We start from the raw sequence: 10,402 nt of genomic DNA on the forward strand, positions 1-10,402 counted from the left end.
CGGAAATAACAGATACCAATATCCAATAAATAATAACCAATAACCAATATTAATTCCAAATCATAAACTAATGATCCAAACAACATAAACCAGAGAGTCAGCACTCCTAAACAACATTCTAGGACTACTGGTGACAACTTGTCTGTGGGAATTGTAAAAGGGTGAGGGACCAGGGTTAGAGGAACGCCTGATGCACCAATAACCTACTGGTGGATTTGGATATCCACAGTGATGGGTTAGGATCGATGCCCTGCAGGGTCAGCCTATGGGGGCAACTAGCAGTGGGCTAGTGGGGTCCACGGACGGGTTGTTGATACAAGACTCGGTGGTGAGTCTTATACTGGGATAGATATGATGGCTTCACAAACTGGCGGTCGCTTCTCTCTTGTGAAGGAAAGATGGTCGATGATGTAGATCTGACACGATGGCGGTCGCTTCTCTCGTGTGGGATCGGTAAAGGGGGAAGTGCTGGCGGATTGAAGTACACCACATAGATGTGATTGGTCTCTGATATAGTACACGAACTTAGCTTTGTGGAATCTCACACACAAGACAAAGAAAAAGCTTATTCTCTCAAGAACACTTAAAGAGAAAAAGTAAGAAAATTCAGTATTTTATTGATAATCAAAGCTGAAAAATCGTACAACTGCTGCAGGGAGACTTTATAAGAGTCCTTCAGCTAGCCCTAAAGCCGAAAATAAATGCAAAATAATGCAACAAAGGAAAGCAAATAAAATCAAACACCAAACCATTGTTTTTGGAAAGTAAATAAACTAATAAAAGAAAATGCTAAAGTAGACTTGATCTCTCTTGATGAGCAAGTCTTCTAGCCGTTGTTGGGGTTTGTAGGACCTACAAGGATCGAAAATATTGAATAAGACTTACCTGGATGCGATCTAGGTCCAATAGACGTTCCTTGAACCACTTCTTGTACTACTCGATGAACTACTTCAGGGTTCTTGTCTTGTATTGGCTTGTTGGTTTGTTTACTGAAGTAGGGTTCTTCCCGGAGTTCCTCTAGAGTATCTTGATCAGCCTCTTGATGCTCGTTCATGTCCTCTATGTCTTGGTCTTGATCTTCACTATATTGATCGGAGGTGTACCTTGTATCACACGTCTCTTGCAGATCCAATGTCTTCTCTTGGATTCTTGAGGTTCCTTGACCTGCCAAAAGAGATTTCATACCTGGGGAACTGGTCTGATCAAGGCTCATTTGGGTGAAGGCTTCAGCAAGCTCTCCCTCGGTAATGTGATCATGTCCATTATGGTGGCATGATGGTGGTACAAACCAGTTGACGTCCTTCAGCTCTAGGGAGCTTACAATGTCTTGAACGGCTAGGTTAAACCTTGTCCTTAGCTGTTTAGCCTTTGATCGTGTCATAGGGCCTTTTCGTACTTCTGGTACAGGATGTGGTACATGATCTGGTTCAACGGTTTGGTTTGTAGGATCGATGTCCGCATCATTCCCTCTCTCTTCAGAAGGTTTTGTCCTCAAAACTGAATCTCCTGAATCATAAGCAGACAAGTCAGCTACATTAAAAGTGTGAGAAATTTTTACCTCATTTGGTAGCTCCAAACGGTAGGCATTGTCATTGATCTTCTCAAGAACTTTAAATGGACCGTCGCCTCTTGGTGATAACTTAGAAGCTCATTGTGTTGGAAATCTCTCAGGCCTCATATGCAACCAGACCCAATCTCCCGGTTTGAACAACACCTCCTTTCTTCCCCAATCAGCCTTGTGTTTGTTGTCGGCATTCTTCTTTTCCAAATTTGCTTTGGCTTTGTCATGCAACTTCTTGATAATTTCTCCTCTTCTTAGCCCATCTTGGCAAACCTGTTCTATCTGAGGCAAAGGTGCTAAATCTAATGGAGAGAAAGGGTTAATTCCACAGATTATCTCAAACGGAGATAGTTTTGTAGCCGAATGGGCAGCACGATTATAAGCAAACTCAATAAAAGGAATGCAATCAACCCATGTTGCCATATTTTTACCAAGAGTGGCTCTAAGTAAAGTAGAGAGAGTTCGGTTTACCACTTCAGTTTGTCCATCCGTTTGGGGATGACAAGTTTTAGAGAATAGAAGCTTGGTACCTAACTTTCTCCAAAGTGTCTTCCAAAAGTGACTCAAGAACTTGGTGTCACGATCAGAGACTATTGTCCTTGGAATTCCATGGAGGCACGCCACTTCCTTGAAGAACAAATTTGTGGTTTGAGTCGCATCATTGGTCTTGTCACACGGGATGAAGTGTGCCGGAGAACCGGTCCACAACAACAAAGATTGAATCCTTGTGTTTAATCTTTGGCAATCCTAAGACAAAGTCCATAGAAATATCTACCCAAGGGGCGTTAGAAATAGGTAATGGTAAGTAAAGACCATGAGGATGTAACCTGGATTTTGCTTTGTGACAAACAATGCATCGAGCACAAAATCTCTCAACGTCTTTCTTGAGATGGGGCCAAAAGAAGTGTTCCATTACCACGGCCAAGGTTTTGTCGACACCAAAGTGACCCATCAAACCTCCACCATGTGCTTCAGTGAGTATCAAGTCTCGCATGGAACCTTGAGGAATACACAACCGCTTGTCTCTAAATAGAAACCCATCCTGCAAGTAGAATGCTTGGTATGCTCCTTTGCCATACTCCTTTTAGCACTTTCCAAATTCTGGGTCATCTTTGTACAACTCTTTGATATGCTCAAATCCCATTACTTTAGCCTCCATAGTAGCTATGAGAGCATATCTTCTTGACAAAGCATCAGCAACCACATTCTCTTTGCCCTTCTTATACTTTATCACATATGGGAACGTCTCAATGAACTCCAACCACTTTGCATGTCTCCTCTTAAGTGAAGTCTGGCCTTTGAGATGCTTGAGGGTTTATGATCGATGTGAATGATGAATTTCTTGGATAACAAGTGTTGTTGCCACGTTTCTAGTGCTCAAATTAAGGCATAAAGCTCCTTGTCGTAGGTCGGATAGTTCAACGTACCTCCACTCAACTTCTCACTGAAGAAAGCCATGGGTCTTTTTCTCTGATGTAGTACAGCTCCAATTCCCAAGCCTGATGCATCACACTCTACTTCAGACATAACTTCAAAACCTGGGAGGGCTAAGACTGGTGCTTGTGTGAGCCTCTCTTTTAATGTGTTGAAGGACTTTTCTTGAACTTCTCCCCATGAGAAAGGCACGTTTTTCTTGATCACGACAGTCATTGGTGCAGCCACTGTACTAAAATCCCTGACAAACATCCTGTAGAAGCTTGCGAGACCATGAAAGCTGCGAACGTGTCCAATCGAAGTTGGAGTAGCCATTCTCTTATTGCCTTAATCTTCTCCTCATCCACCTGTAGGTCGTGTTTACTCACTACAAAACCTAAGAACACACACTTATCAGTACAAAAGGAGCACTTCTTTAGGTTAGCATAAAGGCCGTCCTTCCGAAGTGTTTTCAAAATTAACCCTAGATGTTTAATGTGATCAGAATGGCACTTACTGTAAATAAGTATGTCATCAAAATAAACAACAACAAATTTACCAATAAATGACCTTAGAACCTGGTTCATTAGTCGCATGAAGGTGCTTGGGGCGTTGGTTAACCCAAATGGCATGACAAGCCACTCATAGAGACCTTGCTTGGTTTTAAACCCGGTTTTCCACTCGTCTCCTTCCCTCATTCGGACCTGGTGATAGCTGCTCCTCAAGTCAATTTCGGAGAAGATGGTTGCACCACTTAACTCGTCCAACATGTCGTCTAGTCTTGGAATGGGGTGTCGATACTTGATGGTGATATTGTTGATTGCTCGACAGTCTACACACATCCTCCATGTACCATCCTTCTTTGGAACTAAGAGAATTGGTACCGCACACGGGCTGAGGCTGTCTCTGATGTACCCTTTATCAATTAGGTCACACACTTGCTTCTCTAACTCCTTAGACTCCTCCGGATTCATTCGGTAAGCTGGTTTGTTTGGTAGAGCAGAACCGGGTACAAGATCGATCTGATGTTCAATGCCATGAATAGGGGGTAATCCTGGTGGTATCTCCTCCGGAAACACGTCTTTGTATTGATCTAGTACAGCTTGTACTTCAGCGGGTAGTTCAAGCTCACTTGTACCTGTACTTAAACATTCTTTGAACAACATTAGTAGCACGGTTCCCTTGGCACTCATGGTTTTACAAACCTCATTGGATCTCAAATAAAGGTTAGAAGTCCTTACCTCGACCTCTTTGTTCATGTGTTTTTGCAACTCATGAACTTCAGAAGGACTTAAAGGGGCAAGGTTGAACTTACAGTCATTGTGCGTGAAAGTGTAATGGTTTGTTCGACCGTCGTGAGTTGTAGCTCGGTCAAACTGCCATGGTCTTCCAAGAAGAAGATGCCCGGCTCTCATTGGAACTACATCGCAAATGACTTGATCTTGGTATTTCCCAACGCTGAATGATACAGTAACTTGTTCAGCAATTTTCAGCTCGGTGTCATCGTTCAGCCACCTAAGTTTGTATGGCCTCGGGTGCTTTGTTTTCTGAAGACCTAAATGTCCGCCATATACTTGCTAGCAACATTAGTACAAGAACCTCCATCAATAATCAAGTTACATACCTTGTTCTTGATTGTGCATCGAGTGTGGAAAATAGTTTCCCTTTGAACTTTCTCCTCGGGGTTGACAAGTACACTCAGCATACGTCGGATCACAAGAAGTTCTCCTGTGTCAGGATACTCCACGTCATTCTCCGGATCAGTACGGTAATCATCTTGCTCGTCTTGAGACTCATTGATGTGACCCCGGACTACGGACGTGAACCACGGACGTACGGACGGAGCAAACCCAGCGGAACGATTCGAAAAGTACGACTCGGTTGGGCCGTGAGCGGATGGAATCGGCGGTCGGAGCGATGTACGGAAGGAAACGGCACAAAGGAACGACAAGAACGGACGGAGAGAGACTCGCGAGGAGATGCTCGACTCGTTTGTCTCTCGGATAGATGGAGATAGACGTGGAATGAGGTAGCGACACACAAGGGATGGATCTCCTTGCGATACGGCCAAACTAGTAGCTAACGAACCCGGTTCGTGCAGCTTCTAGGGTTTCGTTTCAATCACTGAAAACGAGAGAGAAGGATAACTTCTGGTTCTTAATTCTTAATAGTCTGCCTTACATGATAGGGTCTAGGCCCTTTATATAGGGCCGCTTACATAGAGGAACTCTCAAAACCCTAAACACGTGGGTGGAGATAAAACGCAGCGTTCAAGACATAGTTTTTAAAAGAGAAATAAAACTAAGGATAGAATGGCCACGCGGCCGAAGTGGTCCATGGCCATGCACTAGGGTCTATAGCCTCGTTAAAACCCCCTTGGTAAACCACGTAGGGACAAACCCAAGGTGGGAAAAAGAGTACTACTTTCCCTAATGACTTGGAGGTCTTCACCCTTGTGAGATGGTGAAGACCGTTAGAAGAGCCTCGGTTGGCTGCTCGTCGGGTCGGTTGGGGCCGCGGTCGAGTTCCGCTTGTTCCTGGACGAAAGCTTGGACAAAGATGAGGCACTTCTTCCTTGCGGTCCTAGCTGCGGTCCGGCTCCTTGTCGTAGCTCCGGGCATCAGGTTCGGTGCTTGGGTTGAGGGCCGTTTACTTCCGGACGCAGTCGCGTCCATGGTTCCTTGCGCGCTCCGGTCCTCGTCCGTGTCCGTATGCTGGTCATCGTCCCGGGTTCCATCATTCCCTCCCCCTTGGAAAGGTTTTGCCCTCAAAACATCTTCCTCGGTACCTACATCAAACGGGGCCAAGTCAGAAACATTGAATGAGGTCGAAGTCAAATACTCACCGGGCAGTTCAAGGCGGTAGGAATTGTCGTTGATCCTCTCGACGACTCGGAAAGGTCCATCTCCGCGGGGGCTCAGCTTGTCCTTCCTCTTCTGCGGAAACCGTTCTGGCCGTAGGTGCAACCAAACCCAGTCGCCTTCCTTGAAAACCATGGTCTTCCGGCCCTTGTTGGCTGTCCGCGCATAGTGTTCGGTACGCCGCTCTATGTTGGCCTTCACTTCCGCATGTAACTGTTTGATAAGCTCGGCCTTGCTCGCGCCATCTTGGTTCACTACTTCTCTGGGCGGCAAGGGTAACACGTCCATAGGAGTCAGCGGTTTAAAGCCATAAGCGATCTCGAACGGCGATTTCTGGGTGGCCGAGTGCGTGGCAAGGTTGTAGGCGAACTCCACAAATGGAAGGCATTCGACCCAAGTCTTCCTGTTACTGCCGATGGTGGTCCGCAGTAGTGCTCCGAGGGTGCGGTTAACCACCTCTGTTTGGCCGTCCGTCTGCGGATGGCACGCGGTCGAGTACAACAGCCGCGTTCCGAGTTTTCTCCATATGGTCCTCCAGAAATGGCCGAGGAACTTGGGCTCGCGATCGGACACAATGGTACGGGGGAGGCCGTGTAGCCGCACTACTTCTCGGAAGAACAGGTTGGCGATGTGCATGGCATCGTTGGTCTTGTTGCACGGTATAAAATGGGCCATTTTGGAGAAACGGTCCACGACCACGAAAATAGCGTCCTTCTTGTCGCACGGTGGTAGACCAAGGACAAAATCCATAGATAGGTCAACCCACGGACTTGATGCGATCGGAAGGGGTGTGTACAGGCCATAGGGACGCGTGGTGGACTTGGCCGTCCGGCACATAATGCAACTACCGCAGAATTTCTCCACCATGCGCTTCATCTTAGGCCAATAGAAGTGCTCCTTCAGGATGGCCATTGTTTTGGCTACGCCATAGTGTCCCGTGAGCCCTCCTCCATGTGCTTCCCTCATTAATAACTCCCGCATCGATCCGGCCGGGACGCACAGGCGCCTCTCCTTGAATAGGAACCCGTCATGTACAAAGAACTTGGTATAGCTTCCTTTACCATGTTCCTGGTAGCACTCAGCGAAGTCCGGGTCCAAACCATACGCGTCCTTGATGTGCTCAAACCCGAGGATCCGTGCGTCCATGGTGGTGATCAGCGTATGGCGCCGTGAAAGTGCGTCGGCCACAACATTCTCCTTGCCCTTCTTGTACTTGATGACGTAAGGAAAGGTTTCGATAAACTCCAGCCACTTGGCGTGCCTCCTCTTCAGGTTGGTCTGGCCGCGCAAGTGCTTCAACGTCTCATGGTCGGTATGAATGACGCATTCCTTGGCCAATAGATAATGTTGCCAAGTCTCCATCGCGCGGACTAAGGCGTACAGCTCCTTGTCGTAGGTTGGGTAATTGAGCGTCGGTCCGCTGAGCTTCTCACTGAAGTAGGCAATAGGCTTGCCTCCTTGCGTCAATACGGCTCCAATGCCCACTCCGGACGCGTCGCACTCCACTTCAAAGGTTTTGCTGAAATCCGGTAAGGCCAATAGAGGCGCGTGTGTCAGCCGGTGCTTGAGCTCGCGGAAGGCTGCTTCTTGGGCCGGTCCCCACTTGAACTCAACGCTCTTCTTTATGGTGGCGGTAAGTGGTGCAGCTACCGAACTGAAATCCCGCACGAACCGCCTATAGAAACTGGCCAGGCCGTGAAAGCTCCGGACTTGACTGATATTGGTCGGGGTCGGCCACTCCTCAATGGCCTTGATCTTGTCATTGTCCACCTTAAGCCCCTGCGCACTTACAACAAAGCCTAGGAAAACTAGCTCGTTAGCTCCAAACACGCATTTCTTAAAGTTAGCGTACAGTTTGTTCTCCCTAAGAGTGTCCAAGACCAAGGACAGATGTTCTAAATGTTCCTCAAGGCATTTACTATAAACAAGGATGTCATCAAAGTAAACAACCACAAATTTGTTGATATAGACCCTAAGGACATGGTTCATCAGTCTCATAAAGGTGGAGGGAGCATTAGATAGACCGAATGGCATTACCAACCATTCGTACAAACCTTGCTTGGTTTTGAACGCGGTTTTCCACTCATCTCCTTCTTTCATCCTCACTTGATGATAACCACTTTTAAGGTCTATCTTGGAGAAGATGGCGGAACCGCTGAGTTCATCAAGCATGTCGTCTAGGCGCGGAATGGGATGGCGGTACTTGATGGTGATGTTGTTTACTGCCCGGCAATCCACGCACATACGCCATGTCCCGTCCTTCTTAGGTACCAGCAAGACTGGCACCGCGCACGGACTAAGGCTCTCTCGGACGTATCCTTGCTCCATGAGTTCGGATACTTGGCGTTCAAGCTCCTTGGCCTCTTCGGGATTCACGCGGTAGGCAGGACGGTTCGGGAGCTGGGCTCCGGGTACAAGGTCGATCTGATGCTCAATGCCGCGAAGTGGTGGTAGACCGTGCGGTAATTCATCCGGAAACACGTCCTGGTATCGTCGTAGGAGCGGTCTGATCATGGCCGGAACGGCGTCCTGCTCCGTACCTATACTCACAACATCCTTAAAGACCATCAATAAGACTTGACAAGTGGAGTCACTAAGTGATCTCCTAACCGTGCTAGCATTAATCAAGAAGTTCATTTTAGTGCTCGGTTCCTTAGACATTTTCGATTGCAGCTCACAAACTTGTGTGGGACTCAATGGTTTTAGGCAAATACGCTTATTATCATGCACAAAGGAGTATTGGTTGGTGTGGCCACAGTGAGAGGTCCGCTTATCAAACTGCCAAGGACGCCCCAAAAGGAGGTGGCTAGCTTGCATCGGAACCACGTCACACAAGACTTGGTCTTTATAGGGGCCTACACTAAACGGGACCGTGACCTGTTCGGTGACTGGGACCACGGCCTTGTCATTCAACCATTTGAGTTTGTAGGGTTTAGGATGGTTTGTGGTACCAAGAGAAAGTTTCTTGACCATGTAGGAACTTGCCACATTTGTGCAAGATCCACCATCAATGATCAAGCCACAAACCTTCCCACTTACAGTGCATCGCGTGTGGAATATGTTGTCCCGCTGGTGCGTATCGTCCGGACACTGGCTAGTATTAAGGACCCGTCGGATCATAAGCAGCTCTCCCTCGTCAGGCTCGGCGACGGCTTCCTCGACCTCCTTAGCATCGTTCGGCTCGTCAGGGTCGTTGTCGTCCTCGGATTCAAGCTCCCCCGACGCGGTAATGGTCATGGTACGCGGATTGGGACAATCTCGGGCGTAGTGGCCTCGACCTTGGCACTTGAAGCATATTATGTCTCGGCTACGTCCTTCGGTCGGTTGCGGCCTGGGGTCGGTACGCGAGTCCTTGTTCTGGTCCCTTGGTTTGAACCGTGAGTCAATGGTGACGGCCTTGGACTTCTCTTGTCCGCGGTGCCCTCCCGGTCCAGGGGACGAGTTTGGCGACCAACTAGGCGTTCCTTGAGCGCGAGAGCGGTGGACGGTGTTGGCCTTCCTCTTGATCTGCTGTTCGACTTGCATTGCTAGGTGCAAGAGTTCATCGAACGAGTTGTACGATAAACGTTCTACCTTCCGCGCAATGCGGTCTTGTAGTCCGTCCAAGAACTGGGCCATCAATCCTTCTTCGCTATCTTCGACCTCCAGCCGGTTGCGAAGATGCTCGAACTCTTCATAGTAGTCCTCAACGCTCTTGGCTCCTTGGGACAGCTTGCGGAACCTTCGCTGGAGCTCGCGGTGGTACAACGGTGGCACGTACCGGCGTCTCATCTCGTTCTTCATGGCCTCCCAATGCGGTAAGGCGCGTTCCCCGTTCCTCCTACGGTCAGCTTCAGAACGATCCCACCACGTAAGGGCATGGTCCGTGAACTGGGCGGCTGCATAGGCGATCTTCTTGGGTTCGGGGTAGTTGTAACAGGCGAATATATGATCCATCCGTCCCTCCCAGTCGAGATATGCCTCCGGATCAACTTTTCCGGCAAACGTAGGGGCCGTGAGTTTGTGACCCGGTTCGACCGGACGGTAGGGTTGATCGTCCTCATGCTCGTCCCTACGTCGAGGGCGCCTACCTTGGTAGGGTGGGCCATCGTCTTCTTCGGACGTCCCTCCTGGATCCGGTTCAAAGCGTCGTTGGCGATCTTGGACAGGTGGTCCACGAGCCGCGGGTTGCCGTTGCCCATCCTCGATCCGTTGTAGCCGGTTCCCTAGCTGGGCTAGTTGAGTCCGGATCTCGGCTAAGACTGCCCCGATTTCAGGGGGTGGAAGCGGCTCTCCAGGTTGTGCGGCCATATCAGCTGTACGGACGGCGGTGATTGTACGGACGGTGGCCGCGGTACGGACGGCGGCCAGGTACTGTTCGGATGGTGGTCTACGCAGTGGCTGGTTGGAGAAGTGATACCACCGGCGGTCAGTAGTGGGTACTGCGGCGGTTGATAAGTCCTCCGGCGTACGGTCGTATCGGACGGTAGCAATCGGTTCCGTCGGTCGATCCGTGACGCGTGTCCGTTCAGAAAAGATCCTACACAAAGAATAAACGCGTGGGTTCTCTGTTTGATAGGTTCAACAA

The sequence above is a fragment of the Camelina sativa genome, chromosome 10, assembly GCF_030686135.1.
Source record: "Camelina sativa cultivar CO46 ecotype springtype chromosome 10, ASM3068613v1".
Taxonomy (NCBI): domain Eukaryota; kingdom Viridiplantae; phylum Streptophyta; class Magnoliopsida; order Brassicales; family Brassicaceae; genus Camelina; species Camelina sativa.